A 17,303-nucleotide genomic window follows, 5' to 3' on the forward strand; every position below is an offset into this window, starting at 1 on the left:
TATGTCATTCTCTCTAAGGGCTGTATCACACTGTATTTAATCTTCTCTAATAAATGGGTGTTTAGGCCATTTCTGGTTCTTTGCTATGATATACAACTCTGTAAAGAACATTTTCACGACAAAGCTTTGCACATAAGAAAAGCATTTCTTTAAGACAAATTTCTTGAAATACAGTCGCTGGCTTGAAGTGTATGGGCATGTTTAATTTTGATAAATGTTGCCAACTTCATTACCAATTGCATCCACCAACTATGTGTGAGTTATTATTATTCATCTCTTCTGTATCATTTCTAGGTTTTGCATTTTCCTCAAACCAAAATAAACAACAATGACAAAAGAAGAAAACCCATATTTTCTTCTAGTACTTTTAGTATTTTTTTTTTTAATACTTAAATCTATGACCCATCTGGAAATAATGCTGATGTAAGGAAATAGGGATCCTGCGTAATTCTTTTTAATGGTTTTCCAGTTGTCTCAGTATCACCTTATTGAATAATCCATTACACACACACACACACACACACAAACAACTGTTTGGTAAATTTTTTTCTTCAAATACTAAATTCTAAATTTTGAATTGGAAATTTTTTAGTTTACTCCACAGAGCTATCTAGTCTGTATTAGTTTCCTCTTGCTGCTGTAACAAATCACCACAACTTTAGTGGCTTAAAACAACACAAACGTATTATATTACGGTTCTGGACATAAGAAATATCCAAACTGGGTTGACAGGCTGTGCTCCTCCACAGGGCCCAGGGAGAGTCTCTTTCCTCGTCTCTCCGGCTGCTAGAGGCCCCCTTCCTCTGTCTTCAGACACAGCAGCCTAGCAGGTTCACGTCTCTCTGTCTTGTTACATTCTCTGTCTTCCAAAGCCCTCTTGCGTCCCTCTTATGGGGGCCCTGTGATTACACTGGGTCCACTCACATAACACAGGATAATCTCTCCATCTCAAGATTTACAATCTTGAGATTGTAATCTTAATTTACAATCACATCAGCAAAGTCTCTTTTGCCATGTCAGCTACGTATTCACACAATCACCCTGTGCATGAGGGTGTGAGCATCTTTGGAAACCATTACTCGGTGAGTCACAGTCTCTAACACCAAACTTTTTAGCTATTAGAGTCTCAAATAAGTTGTAATAACTGAAAGAGTGAATTTCTTCTCATGACTTCTTTTTCCAAGATGAACATATTTTTAGTCATATGAATTTAAAATATATGAACCCCACAGAAGACCTAAATAGATATGTCTCCAAAGAAGACATAGAGATGGCCAAGGGGCACATGAAAAGATGCTCAACGTCGTTAATTATTAGAGAAATGCAAGTCAAAACTATAATGAGGTATCCCCTCACACCAGTCAGAACAGCCATCATGAAAAAGTCTACAAATAATATATGCTAGAGAGGGTGTGAAGAAAAGGGAACCCTCCTACGCTGTTGGTGGGAATGTAAATTGGTGCAGCCACTCTGGAGAACAGTATGGAGGTTCCTTAAAAAATTAAAAATAGAACTACCATATGACCCAGCAATCCCACTCCTGGGCATATATCCAGACAAAACTATAATTCAAAAATATACATGCACCCCTATGTTCATAGCAGCACTATTTATAATACCCAAGACGTGGAAGCAACCTAAGTGTCCATCGACAGATGAATGGACAAAGAAGATATGGTATATATGTACAATGGAATACTACTCAGCCATAAAAAAGAATGAAATAATGCCATTTGCAGCAACATGGATGGACCTAGAGATGATCATGCTAAGTGAAGTAAGTCAGAAAGAGAAAGACAAATGTCATATGATATCACTTGTATGTGGAATCTAAAATATGACACAAATGAACTTATCTATGAAACAGAAACAGACTCACAGACGTAGAGAACAAACTTGTGCTTGGGAAGGGGGAGGGGGTGTGGTGGAGGGATGGATTAGGAGTTCGGGATTAGCAGATGCAAATTATTATATACAGGATGGATAAACAACAAGGTCCTACTGTAGAGCACAGGGAACTATACTCAATATCCTGTAATAAACCATACGGAAAAGAAAATGTAAAAGAATATATATATATATATATATATATATATATATATATATATAGCTGAGCCACTTTGCTGTACAGCAGAAATTAACACATTGTAAATCAACTATACTTCAATAAAATCGATTTTTAAAAAAGAAAAAAATAATAAAATATATGAGTCCCAGATTGTGACTAAAATATTAAATTACATCAATAGCACATATGGTGTGCCTAGTGTGGGATCTATATATTATCTGAAAAAACTTATTTGTAAATGTAGGTGAATATGATCCATATAAGTGCATTCATAGGACACTGGTCATCCATATTATAAGCTGGTTAACCTGTATCTCAGTCTTTTTATTTTAAATATTAATGCAAATTTAATTGTCATAATTTTCATTTATTTAAAAACACATGCATTGCTCACATACTATTTGCGAGGCACTGGGAATGCAGGTAACAGGTGGCCCTTGCCCTGAAGGCAAGAATTTTTCATTCTTAGGTTGTGACTCATCAGAGGGCTGTGAAATCAGTTTGGTGGATCACAACTAGTATTTTAAAAGAGAAATGAACTAGCACAGACCAGAAAACATCAGAATGCACCGCACAAAGCGAAAGTAAACATGGGACTGTGAAACTTCAGGTATGTGTTTGTGCACTTGTATGTATGTGAACTTCGACACGAAACGTGAAATGTCTTTCTTACTTTGGAGGTGGTGGCCAAAAAAGTTTGAGAGCCTCTAGTTGAGGGAGAATGAATAAGCACACCAACAGTACAAATCTGTATGAGAAGCGCTTTCATAGATTAATCCTCATGAGGGCGGCACCGTGGCTGTGTCACTCACCATTATCTCATCACAGCCTGACCTAACGTCTGATATATAATCAGCCCTCGGTTATTCTTCCCGAGTAAATGGATGAATGAGGTGGGCCTGGGGTGCCAGGGAAAGCAGTAGGAGGCCAGAGGACGAGCACGTTTTGTCCTTACCTTTGCAGGACTCCTCTGGGAGCTGAGGGCTGTGGGGACAGGTCTGGAGAGGAACTTGATCAGATGCAGAATTGAAGGCTGGGCAGTGAAGCCTGGGGGACCTTGAGTGACATCTAGTGGCTTCTTGGACCAAATGGGCGGCGCCAGCCTCAGGAATCCCCCATTAGGTGGAGTAATATGGGATAAGCTGTTTGCTTTAAGGGGAAGAGAAAAAAAGCGCTCCATTCCTGCACAGTGTATAAGTGTTCCTTTATTTGTAGATGAATCCTGTGGGTTTAGTGGTCTGTGCTCTTTTTTTATGTGTTGGCTTTGTCCGAAGGGGCTTGCTCATCACATTAGAACATCTTGATTAAACCTCATGCCTTTGCAGCCTGTTACTCAGCACCTGGGACAGCACTTTCAGGTGTGGTTCAGGTGTGTAATAAACACCTGCTGGTGTCTGGCTGACATGTTTAATCATTCATTCAACCTGTGCTCGTAGATTGGCTCTCACCCACATTCAGGATTCTCATCCCCGGCCACACATTAGAAACACCAAGGGCGTTTTTAATAAATATAGAAGACTTTGCCCACCCTTACCCTACCTCCACGATTACTTAGTTGATCGGGGTGGATCCCAGCCTTCTCTTATAGATACGCGTATAGATTTTTTTTCAGTTCCCAAGGGGATCCTACCGGGCAGCAGGGCTGAGACCCACAGCTCCCACTTGGACAGGCACCAGATGTAATGGGGCATCAGTGTAAAACGGGACTGTCTGCCTCCGAGATCAGTGCTTCTCAAACTGCCTGGGGTGAAGGACCAGTCTTTGTGGACACACATTTCTGTAAGATACAAATAAAAGGAAATTCCTAGAAAATTATATGAGAAGGCAAAGACATATAATAAAATCCAAGCCCCAACTGTTCATTAGATTCACCAGAAATTAATTTCTTGGTTAAATTTCTCTAAAAGGTTCTGACAGCTTAATCTGAATGTATGTACTTGTTGTGAGCTGGTGACAAACCACCTGCAGGACGGCACTTGGTTATGCTCTAGATCAGGGGTCCCCAACCCCCCAGGCCTCGGACTGGTACCGGTGGGCAGCCTGTTAGCAGCTGGGCGGCACAGCAGGAGGTGAGTGGCGGGCGGGCGAGCGAACCTTCACCTGCCGCTCCCCATTCCTCCCCGTGGCTCGCATCACCGCCTGAACCATCCGTGCCCCCCTCACCGTGGAAAAACTGTCGTCCACGAAACCGGTCCCTGGTGCCGGGAGGGCTGGGGACCGCTGCCCTAGACGGAGGTGGGGGCGAGGGGAAGACAGGATGCAAAACCCACCGGCAGAGCCCATGGGGCCACCAGGGCCGAGGGCCAGTCCTCAGCTCCCCGGAGCCAAACTTTGCTCTGATCAGAGCACCCACACGATCAGGCATTTGGCACTGTCCATGTGCCAGAAGTTTTTTGGAAACTGGTTATAAAGCAAAGGTCACTCCACTCTCTTTTTAAAGCAAATGTTCCTTTCCAGGGACCAGACACTGACGTTTGCTGTAAGGATACCCTCCTTCCGGGATGAAGGTCCTCAGGCATGAGATGATTCTTTAGGAAACAGAGGGTGATGCCCTCTCTGCCCCGTGATGGCTCATTCAGTCCAGCGATGCGATGCTCACGCCCACTCCCCGCAGATGTCTCTCTCTTGAACAGTGGTTAATAAATAAACACAGGCAGACTGACGGCTGTACTTCTGTCACTGACAGCTGTCACTTCTAGCTGTACCTCTGTCCAGCAGGCAGGCTCAATACACTAGATTAAGTTACCACTTGCTTCTACAACTGGGTCTTTGTCCTAAGCCTTTTTTTTTTTAGTGCTTTAAGATACCCCGATTTAATCACAGTGGTAAATTGAGAATTTTTCCAAGGCTGTGCCTTGTTTCTTTCTTTATCTTTTTTTTTTTGAAGTGGACAATTTTTAAAGTCTTTATTGAATTTGTTACAATATTGGTTTTGTTTTGTGTTTTGGTTTTTTGGCCACAAAGCATGTGGGATCTTAACTGCCTGACCAGCCCCTGCATTGGAAGGCAAAGTCTTAACCACAGGACCACCAGAGAAGTCCCCCGTGCCTTGTTTCTGTTTTGGGCATACAACACTTGTAATGATCATACGTATCAGAATCTTTCCATCCATGGATGTTTTATATGCCTAGGGGATGAGGAAGGGAAGGAAGGATTTTTTTTCAGGATCATAGGTATGGTCATTATGGGAAAAAGAGTAGGAGAAATATAATCCAAACAGGAGAGATCTGCAATTGTATCTTCATTTAGCTTGTAGAGAAGAGGGAGCAGGTGTCATTAGAAAGGGTGATAACTGTAAGGTGTATCTCTTTTCTTTACAAGCATATATTATCAGAATCTACATATCTAAATTAGTGCAGTCCTCCAGCTTCGTCATTCGGGGAGACTATATGTTTTTCCAACAACTTGACCGTTTCTCAAATACCGTCAACCTCCCTCTGAGTTCATCTCTACCACCCAAGTTCCTTTACGAGAGGATGCTGTGATCTGTCCCTTGAAGGTACTCTGCCACCCCAACCCCTATTCTGAACCAATCCTGGTTGAAGCAGGAGGGATCCTAGGACCTCTAACCCCACCAGCGGGACTGAACACTCGACTTACTTCAGTGCCTTCTGTGTGCCGGGCGCCACCCCAGGATCTGGGCCTGCAGAGATGAATACAACACAGCACCCGCCCCCCAAAGACTTTGCCGACCAGTGGAGAAAGGGTTGATCTAAAGCCTGTACGTTCATTCTCCCGCTTTTTACATGGGGTAAAGTCTCTAAGTATTCATGGAGCTGAGACCAAGTATGGGAGATCTGTGTGTGTTGACATAAGGCACACACTCCAGTTCCTGGGATATGTCTTTAAAGTCACCCTCGGATTGTTGAAAGTTTGGCTAAAATCCAACCGTGAGCGTGGAGCATGTTGCTCCAGATAAAATCCAAGTTTATGCAAATGGGCAGCCGCAGGCCCCCCTGTTTTAAAGCTCCTACGAAATGAAGGCAATGTAAAATGGCAGTTTTGAAAAGACCAAAAAATGTCAAAGTCGCTTTGAGGCAGTTTTCAAAATCCTTCATTCACAGGATGAGAGATTTAACTTTGGTCTGAATTATTTTGATATCGATGACATCAAACCAATTAGCTACTGGATCAATTCAGTGGAGAAAAAGAGCTTTTAAATGATTAAGAAGTGGGGTTGTTTTGTTATGGTTGAGGACATGTTATTGACTTTATACTAACATTCTAGACATTAGTTCTTAGATTTTTGTGTCCCCCCAAAATAATTTGTAACATGTTTATTAGAAACTCCAGTGGTGCATATGGTTAAAGCGACCCTGCCTCTTTATGACTGGAGACCATTCGAATTGATCCATTTGCTTTAACTGTGTAGGGTATGGTGTCTGGCGTCCCCTCCCCGACATCATCTGTGTACTATTAGGTAAGGTACTTGTTCTGGGCTGAATTACGTCCTCCCCAAAATTTGTATGTTGAAATCCTAATCCACAATACCTCAGAACGGGACTGTGTTTGGAGATGGGGGTCTTTAAAGAAGTAAGTTAAAATGAGGTCCGTAAGGTGGCCCCTCATCCAGTGTGACTGCTGTTCTTTTAAAAAGAAGAAATTTAGACACAGACATGCACAGAGAGAGGACCAGGTCAATGCACTGCAGGAGGTGGCCGTCTGCACACCAAGGAGGGAGACCTCAGAAGAAATCAAACTGCCCACACTTTGATCTTGCACTTCCAGCCTCCAGAGATGTGGGGAAATCAATTTTTGTTGATTAAGCCACCGACTCTGCAGTACTTTGTTATGGCAGCCCTAGACAACTAATACACTACTCCAACCCTCTGTGCTTGCTTCTGCATCCGCAAAATGGGAATAATAATATAGGCACTTATCTCAAAGGATTACTATGGAGATGAAGAGAACTAGCAAACACGAAGCACCTAGCCCTGTTAGCACTGATTGGACACTTACCCTGTGCCGTGCCTATTAAATTACGGCTCCCATCTCCCCTCTGAGCAAGACATACATACCCATTTTGCAGATAAGGAAATTCGAAGTTGGAGGTTTCAGCAAGCCCAATCCCATTTAATATTGACCTCCCGCATGGAGCTATAAAAATTGACAAGTGTTATACATAAATGTAAGCCACTCACATTGTCAAATGTACAGCAGTGTGCTGTCCGCAGCCAGCATGGAGAGAGCTTAAGCCAAGAGGAAAGAACAGGAATTAGGATGGAGAGGTGGACCGCCTTCACATCTGTGTGTCATAAACTCGGTGTTGACAGCAGAGAAGAGCCATAGAAGGAGGTGTGACCACCTGGATGTTCTATACAAGCCACTGTGATGATAGGGGAACACAGACTGGGGGGTGAGGAGGGTCAGACCCTTGTAATGTCCCAGAGGCTTACGATAAGTGCTTGAGCCAGGGTGGAAATTGTGGATATAAAAGAGAACAGAGGTCCTTGAGATATGAAGTGGACGACTCAATCAGTTATCACATGACCCAGGCGAGACCCAGGTTTCTGGCTTGCCCGGGGGCTGGATGGGAACAGTGTCAGTCCCCAGGGTCAGGAGCACAAGATTAAGGGGGGCGGATTTGAAAGTGATTACGGTGAATCCAATTTAGAAGGAGCTGAACTGGAGATACCTGCGAGATTCTAGGTAGAACCATCCAGAAGTCAATGAAATATACAGAGTCCCAGCCCCCGTCTCCAGCCTGCACTGGAGTTAGAGGTTTGAGCTGGTAGGTCATAAGGACAGTGTCTGGAGGGGGCCGAGAAGAAGGAAGGGAGAGAATCCTGCGGAGTGAACTCCAGCGTTTGGGAATAGGCCCCTGTGCTGGACCAGTCGGGGTGGGGAGAGAGGAGGGTCACAGGCTTCAAGGGAGGAGAGCCTGTCCAGACCACCACAGAGGTTGACAGCACAATGTGCTCCGGAGCCGAGGAAGCTGTGGGTGGAAAAGGATGCCCGAGACTGGGAGTCTAATATTCATTCATGACCTTTGCTAGACAGTTTCAGGGAAGAGGTGGGAGTGCAAGGCAGACGACACTGAGTTGAATAGGGAGTGGGAAGCAGAGACAGAGTGAAGACAGCTTACAGGCAGCTGCGTTGATTAAGGGAAGTGAGAGGAATAAAGGGAGGGGACAGGACTGAGGGGAAACTTTGCTTAGAACATTGTGCCAACACTGCTGTGTCATGGGGTTCGAGTTTCCATGAGAGTCAGTGAATATTCTCTTTTAAAAAATCACAGTTAATAAACGTTAACCCAAGGTAACCTTTTGGCAAATGAATAGTCGCGCTTCACCAGCTCCCCAGTGACTCTGGAGCAGCCTGTAGGGTTGTGAGGGCTCCATCGCCTGCCTCTCAACAACTTTTGTCCCCTCCTTCTTGCTAACGGAACCCAATTTTATGGCGTGACAGTTTGCCCAGCCCCATAGTATAAGTTGTGATTGTTCTAAGACATTTAATGTTATGCTGTTTCCCTTCTCCAGTAACTGGTCTGCTGTGTGTGTGTGTGTGTGTGTGTGTGTGTGTGTGTGTGTGTGTGTGTGAGACCCAGTTCTACCTGTGAGATGCTGGGGGAAATTTGCTGAGGGCATCTGGAAAAGGTTTCCTCCTCTTCCCTCACCCCCTAAAAAGAGAGGAAAATGAGGAGAAAGCCATTTTTCCATCCTTCTCCTTCCATTCTGTTTAGGACTTAAAAATAATTGTAAGGAAGTCCAACAAGGTTGTGATTTTTTTCCAACAATGATTCCTTTGATGTATCTTTAGAAAATTCAAATTGAAAATTATTTCAAAAAGCAAGTTTTTAACAGTATGGAGGTTCCTCAAACAACTAAAAATAGAACTACCATGTGATCCAGAAATTCCACTGCTGTGTATTTATCTGAAGAAAATGAAAACACTAATTCTAAAAGACACATGCAACCCTATGTTCATAGCAGCACTATTTACAATAACCAAGACATGGAAGCAGCCTAAGTGACAGATGAATGGATAAAAAAGATGTGGTATATATACACGATGGAGTATTACTCAGCCATAAGAAAGAATGAAGTAATGCCATTTGCAGCAACATGGATGGACCTAGAGTTTATCATACTAAGTGAAGTAAGCCAGGAAGAGAAAGACAAATACCGTATGATATCACTTATATGTGGAATTTTAAAAAATGATACAAATGAACTTATATAAAAACAAAAGAGAAATAGACCCACAGACATAACAAACTTATGGTTACCAAAAGGGAGAGGGGTTGGGAGGAATAAATTAGGAGTTTGGGATTAATATAAACACACTACTATACATAAAATGGATAACCAACAAGGACCTACTGTACAGCACAGGGGAATATACTCAATATTTTGTAATAACGTATAAGGGAAAAGAATCTGAAAAAGAATACGTATATATGTATAACTGAACCACTTTGCTGTACACCTGAAACTAAGATAACATTGTAAATCAACCATACTTCAATTAAAAACATAAATTTAAAAAATTTGTTCTTAACAAAAGTGGCATCTTACTATTTAAGTGAGGGTAATTATTTGACTGAGATGTACAAGAAATAAACTGAAATTAATTTAACCAACAACAACAAAAATGAAGACATGGTGTGTATATATCTATCTATCTATATATAGATCTATATATAGATCTATATATAGATGTATATATATCTATCTATATATAGATCTATATATAGATCTATATATAGATATATATATATATAGTCGAGATCTTCCAGCTCAACCATAAACGCCGACTCCGGCAAGTCCCCCCTCGGCCTGCCTTTCCGACTACGTCCCCCGACGGTCCTGGGCTGCTGGCCCGTGGGGCCCACAGACACAGTGCTTGGGCCTTGTACCCCCTCTGGCACCAGGCCTGCACCGCCCAGCTTCCAGCCCTGCCCATTGAGCCCGGTTTTCCCAGGCCTCACCCTGGGCCTGTGTTACAGCAGGTGCCAGGGAACCAGCCTCCCTTTCCCACCCAGAGCCACAAAATAAACCCTGTGGCCAGAAGGTAACATCAACCAAATCCATACCCTTAGCTACTGTGACCCTCCTTAGGGGAAGAGGATGGGGTGTCTCTGCCTGTCTGTCCTTCATCCTCAGCTTAGAAAGACAGTGCTGAATCATGAGGAGAATGCATGCTTTGGACTGAGGCAGTGATGCAAATCCCAGCCTCAGTTGTTTTTCCTTTTGGCTGCGTTGGGTCTTCGTTGAGGTGCGCAGGCTTCTCATTGTGGTGGCTTCTCTTGTTGTGGAGCACGGGCTCTAGGCGCGTGGGCTTCAGTCGTTGTGGCATGCGGGCTCAGTAGTTGTGGCACGCGGGCTCAGTAGTTGTGGCTCAAGGGCTCTAGAATTCAGGCTCGGTAGGTGTGGCGCACGGGCTTAGTTGCTCCGCGGCACGTGGGATCTTCCCGGACCAGGGCTCGAACCCATGTCCCCTGCATCGGCAGGCGGATTCTTAACCACTGAGCCACCAGAGAAGTCCCCCAGCTTCAGCTCTTAATAGCAATTTGAATTTGAGCAAGCTGTGTCACCTTTTTAGTCATAACCATGACAATAATGGTACCTAATATTTATCGATCGCTTATTAGTCTGCTAAACACAATGTATTAGCTCTGTCCCCTCAGGCACCCTATAGGAGAGGATGCATCGTTCTCCCCATTTTGCAGATGAAGAGCCCAAGACATAGATTGTTTAGTAACTTGCTCAAAGTCACAGCCAGTGGGTGGAGGGGCTGGAAGGGCTTGATTCTGGAGCCCAGACTCTCTGGGACTCAGCTTTGTTACCTGTGAAATGTGCACAGTGATAACAACCTGGTGGAACTGATCAAGAATGAGACATAATTTCCACGAGGCCCTAACAGATGCCCGACAACGAGGTTCCCTTCCCGCTGTCTTCCCTTCTAAAGTAGTCAACACAGACTTTCAGGGCAGTAGGCTCTCGGGAAAGGTTTGTCCCCAAGGTCATTCCCCGATGGACCGATTAGCAATGAGGAATCACTATCATGGCCTTGGGGGTCCTTCACTGTCCCTTTGGAAAGAGTTTTTGCCACTGTCAGTCCTTTTCAACCAGTACCTTGGACACGTGGAAGCGCTGAAGGTGGTTTTCACATTCCAGCTCTCAGACAGCAACAACACCCTGTTCTCCACCACTCTGGACACCAACTTGGTGTCCTACCTTTTAAATCAATTCTGACACTAACTACGTAGAGTGAGTGTCAGACCGCACAGGCTAAGCGCTCAGTCACACAAAACTGTCCCAACTTCAGCTGCCAATTCCAGGTCACCAGCCTCCTGTACTTATGATCAACCGGCCATAAAGAGGGGGTCCCATGACTCCATCCTTGGGCTTGATAGTTTGCTAGAATGGTTCACAGAACTCAGGAAAGCAGTTTGCTTACTATTACCGGTTTAGTATAAAGGTTACAGCTCAGGAACAGCCAAATGGAAGCGGTGCATAGGATAAGGTCTGGGGTGGGGCATGGGGCTTCCATGCCCTCTCCAGACACGCCACCCTCCCAGCACCCTAATGTGGTCACCAACCTGGAAGTTCTCTGAACCTTGTGGTTTAGGGTTTTCTTTTTTTAAATCAATTTCTTTATATATTTTTGGCTGCATTGGGTCTCTGTTGCTGCGCTGGCTTTCTCTATTTGCAGCAAGTGGGGGCTACTCTTCGTTGCAGTGCGTGGGCTTCAGTAGTTGTGGCACATGGGCTCAGTAGTTGTGGCTCGCAGGCTCTAGAGCACAGGCTCAGTAGTTGCAGCACACAGGCTTAGTTACTCCGTGGCTTGTGGGATCTTCCTGGACCAGGGCTCGAACCCGTGTCCCCTGCATTGGCAAGCGGATTCTTAACCACTGCGCCACCAGGGAAGCCCGGTTTAGGGGTTTTTATGAAGGTTTCATTATATAGGTATGATTGGTTAAGTCATTGACCAGCGATGATTAACTGAATCCCCAGGCCTTCTCCCTTTCCTGGAGGACCATGGGTGAGACTGCAATTTCCAATCCTCTAATCCGTGGTTGATCTTTCAGGCCCCCATCCTGAAGCCACCTAGGAGCCCCTCAGCTTAGAGTCAACTCATTAGTTTACCAAAGGCACCTCAATCACTCAGGAAATTCCAGGGGTTTTAGAAGCTCTTGTGCCAGGAACCAGGGATAAAGAGCGAATATATATCCCTTATTATATCAGAGCCTCACACAGTGACACGGCTGTTGAGGAGGACGTCTCCCAGAAGCACACTTATCCTTAGAGGATAACCAGTATTACTGGGGGCAGGACAAAGCCCGTGGAGCCAGGGCTTTGGGGAGGAGGGGAACTTGGATACCAAGTTCTTGTGTGAAGTTCCTCAGAGTTGACTCAGGTCTGTAATTTAGAACCACACATAAAAGTTACTTTTTTGAGAAAGACTCAAAATGACTTAAATGAAAATTCTTTCTTTAAGTAATGTGAGAGTGAAGGCTCCCAGACCTACCCACACGCTGGCTTCCACACCTACCCACACGCTGGCTTCCGCCACGTTCTCTTACAACTGGTTAGAAGTTTGTTTCCCTCCCACTGCTACCCCTTCCGTGCGTTCATGCCTTTCCTGGCACTGTTAAGAACAGCATAATTTGGAGTGGTTTTATTTTATTTTTTTCTCTTTTGGTCTATGTCAATGGCCTGTTGGATGTATTTTGTTCCAGATGTTTTCCCGCAACCTGTCTTTCTTAAGAAACGCAGAATTATTTTTAAACATAATTTGGGGGCTTCCAAATAAAACAAATACCCTAACTGCCTGTGGGTTCCTAAGTTACAAGTCCTTGCTTGGTGGTGGGGAGAACAGAAGATGGAGGCCAACAGGGCCAGCTCTGGAGACAAAGTGAGGCCTCTGAGGCTGTCCCTGTGGGCCGGCCTGTCTTCCACTTCTCCCTTTTCCACTTCTTGGGCATTGTTACGGACTGAATTTTGTGTCCCCCGGCACCCAAATTCACGTTGGACTCCTGACCCCAAATGGAACTGTATTTGGAGATGGGTCCTCTAAGGAGGTAATTGGGGCAAAATGAGGTCCTAAGGGTGGGGCCCTGATCCCGTAGGATTCGTGTCCTTACAAGAAAGGACAGCAGGGCGCTCTCTCTGTCCAATCACACTCAGGGGAGAGGTCATGTGGCGATAAAGTGGCCGTCTGCAGGCCAGGAAGAGAGCTTTTAGCAGAAACTGAACCCTGCCAGATCTTGGTCTGGGACTTGCAGCCTCCAGCACTGTGACAAAATAAGCTTCTGTTGTTTAAGCCACACAGTCTGTGATGTTTTGCTCTGGCAGCCCCAGCTGACAGGCCAGTGCCCTCTGGCTGCCCCTGGGGTGCCCTACTTGAGAAACTCACTTCTGTCCCCTGAAACACATCACATAGGTCTGTTGAATTCTGTCAGCCTCCTTTTCCCCCAGGAGCTAATCTGAGAGGGTGACTCATCCTACAATAGCAGCAGATCACACCACCTCTCCCAGTTAATACACCGCTGGGGACCTTAAGGCCTTAACACAGGGGTTCTCAACTCTGGCTTCACATGAGAATCATAGGGAGAATTTATTTAATTTATTCCACATCCATATATGTGGAACCTAAAAAAATGATAAATGATACAAATGAACTTATTTACAAAACAGAAACAGACTCACGGACAGAGAAAACAAACTTATGGTTACCAAAGGGGAAAGGGGGGTAGGGATAAATTAGGAATTTGGAATTAACATATACACACTATTATATATAAAATAGATAATCAATAAGGACCTACTGTATAGCACAGGGAACTATACTCAATATTTTGTAGTAACCTGTATGGGAAAAGAAAATGAAAAGTATATATATATATATATATATATATGTATCTGAATCACTTTGCTGTTCAGCTGATAGTAATACAGCATTGTAAATCAACTATACATTAATTTTAAAAAAATAGGGAATTCCCTGGCGGTCCAGTGGTTAGGACTCTGCCCTCTCACTGATGAGGGTGTGGGTTTGATTCCTGGCCAGGGAACTAAGATCCCGCAAGCTGCACAGCCAAAAAAAAAGAAAAAGAAAAAGAAACAAACAAACAGAAATAAAAAAAAAATAAAAAGATTTTGAAGCCACACCCATCCCAGATCTGGGGAAAATGCCATAGAAATTGGATTGTTTACAAATCAGTTTCACTTTTTATTATAAACGTAATAAAAAATGTAAAAGTAAAAAATCTCCCTCCTTGCTATCCTAATCCTGTTCGCTGTTTTCTGTGTCTCTTTTCAGAAGTGATCCATCTGTGTTTTGCTAAGTCATACCTATTCATTTTTTATACAAATCTGATCAAACAATCATGCTTGCTTTTTTCATTTCCAGTAAATCTTGGAGAACTTTTCACGTCACTATAAACTGAGCCGCCTCATTTTTTCCTGTCCGCATCTTGTCGTACCACATGCTGGGCCTCCGTCTCTGCTCTCAGTGGCTGGAGACAACCTGCTGGGGGCTCCCGGGAGGGGTCCACGCCGTCTAGGGTGTTCTCTAACCTCAGACCCTCTAAGAGAAGTGTGTCTTTTGCGCAACAGCCAAGACACGGAAGCAACCTGAATGTCCATGGACAGATGAATGGATAAAGATGTGGTACCTATACCATAGAATACTCCTCAGTCATAAAAAAGAATGAAATCAGGCCGTTTGCAGTAACATGGATGGACCTAGAGATACTGAGTGAAGTAAGTCAGAGAAAGACACATATCATATGATATCGCTTATACGTGGAATCTAAAATATGACATGCATGAACTTATCTACAAAACACAGACTCCCAGACTTAGAGAACAGACCTGTGGTTGCCAAGGGGATGGGGAGGTTGGGGAGGGATGGAGTGGGAGTTTGTGGTCAGCAGATGCAAACTATTATACACAGAATGGATAAACAACAAGGTCCTGCTGTAGAGCACAGAGAATTATATTCAATATCCTGTGATAAACCGTCGTGGAAAAGAATGTGAAAAAGAATGTATATATATGTATAACTGAGTCACTTTGCCGTGCACCAAATACTAACACAACACTGTAAATCAACTCTACGTCAACAAAATAATTTTTTTTTAAAAAAGAAAAGTACAAAACTTCTGGAAGAAAGCCTAGAGTAAGTACATCCAGACGCTAAGTAGCCAAAACGACAACGTTCACCACATGGCCCTGCCGCCTACTACCACCAGCTGAGTGAGGACACGTGGGTGCTCATGTCAGGGGGCAGCCGTCCGGGTTCGGTGAGGGCACGGTGAGACCCCAGCCCAGGGCCTGGTGCTGCACCCTCGCCCCGTGCTTGGGCTCCACGCTCCCGGCGCGCCCTGCTGGGGCGGTGAGGCCGTAGGACCCGGTGGGGCGCCGGAGAGCGCACAGATCCTTTTTGACACCTCTTGGTATCTGCAGCTTTGAGAACCCTGGAATTCAGCCTCCCCAGGGAATATGGGTAGTTGTATGGAGGGCCTCGCAGGCGCTTGAGAAACTTTGGGGGGGTTCTCCTGAGACACCCCCGGGAGCCTCGCCCCAAATATCTCTACTGAGACTTCCGTGGAGGAGTGCTGTAAGCAGGAGCTGTGACGTCTTTAACTTGGATTCATCTGTCCTTCCAGCCGCTGGGGCCTGAGAGAAGGTGGGACCCGCGCTGGGTTGCCAGCACATCCCTCTGAGATCCGCACAGCACGTACCGGAGGCTCATTTTTTCCCCCACAGGAAGAAAGTGAGGCTCATGAACTAAGAGATTTGCCGAGGCCACTGAGCTCGGGGCTGTGGGGCTTGTTTTCCTCATCCTGAGTTCGGCATCCTTTCCACCATCCCACACGCTTTCCTGTGCTGGCTGGTCCCTCCGTTATGAGAACACCTGGATATTCTTAGCGAACAATGGGCGACAGAAATAAACGCATGGCCGTTTCCCCACATTTCCGCACAGACCCGCTGCAGATTGCAGAAGCCTTTCTCTGAACGCACCGCTGAAAAAGCATTTCGCGGGGTAGAGAGGGAGCTCCGGCGCGAAGCGTCACGGGTTGGCGGGGCCTGGCCGTGCGGCGGACGGGAGCTACCTGGGGGGAGCTGTGCATCCCGTGCTTGCCGTCTGGGGCCCCCGGTGATGGGAAGTCGGGGCTGCCATGCCGGGCCCGCTGGGGGCCTCGGCGGTGCCAGGGCGAGCGCGCGGTCTGCCGCGGTCCCCTGCGGAGCCTGGCCTGCAGCTCCGAGGGCTTTATTAGGGGACCAGGATCCGGGCCACGGCGGGGGAGGTCAGGCGCCTGCGCGCGAGGCCGGCCTGGAATGCTCCGTGCACCCACTGAGCCAAGGAGGAGGATCAAAAATAGATCCCGGAAGGAAGAAGAGGTCGGACGAAGAGAGGCCGCTTCCTGTGCTAGGCTGGGAGGTCGGCGAACTGGGGTCCAGGGGGTCGGTGTCCTGAGCCCGCAGGGACGAAGATTCAAGGGAGGAGCCAGGACTCTCGTGCCTGGCACAGGGGAGACGAACAGTGTGTGCCGAAGGAATTACTTTAATACTTCTGCAGCCTAGGAGTCTTTGAGGTCGGGGCGGCTCCTAAAAGGCTCTGCAGAGGGCGCGCGGCGGAGCCTTGCGGGGCCCCGCAAAGCCCAGCGTCGAGGCTCCTCCGCCTCTGAGCCCAAGCGCTGCCCCTTCACCGATGGCCACTCCGCCAAAGAGGGAGCTCAGGCCTCCCTCGGAGGACACAAGCCGCCCCCGTAGAAGAGGGTACCTGAGCCAGCCTTCCTTTGCCGGCCACAAAGGGCAAAGCGGACACTGGCCCAATGCTGTGGAATTTAAACTCACAAACAGGCTCGAAAGCATGTTATAAATGGAGAGAGAGCGAGAGAGAGAAAGTTGAATTTGCTCAGAAAATTAGCAGGTGGACGTTCATTCACTTCTGGAGAGATTAAGTTAACCTTTAGAAAGCAATGTATGTGGAAGAAACAGTGTGTCCATTTCGTGGCTTGAACAGATTGACCATTCGTGGAAGTTGCAGTCTGAGGTCCTCGCAGCTCTGTTTATCTGGTGCGTGACCTTGGTCGCCAGGGAGGTGACAGAAGCCACTGAAGCCCTGTACCAGCCCATCCTGGCTGCTCGACTCTCTGAGCCCTGGTGGCTCCTGGGGTGACGGCTTTGTTAGCCCTCCGGGATGCCCTCTTGGCTGATGGCACCATGTCCCACAGTTCCCAACATTCCTCGCCGCCTTTTTTTCTTTTTTTTTGCGGTAC

The sequence above is a fragment of the Delphinus delphis genome, chromosome 7 (genome assembly GCF_949987515.2).
Source record: "Delphinus delphis chromosome 7, mDelDel1.2, whole genome shotgun sequence".
Lineage (NCBI taxonomy): Eukaryota > Metazoa > Chordata > Mammalia > Artiodactyla > Delphinidae > Delphinus > Delphinus delphis.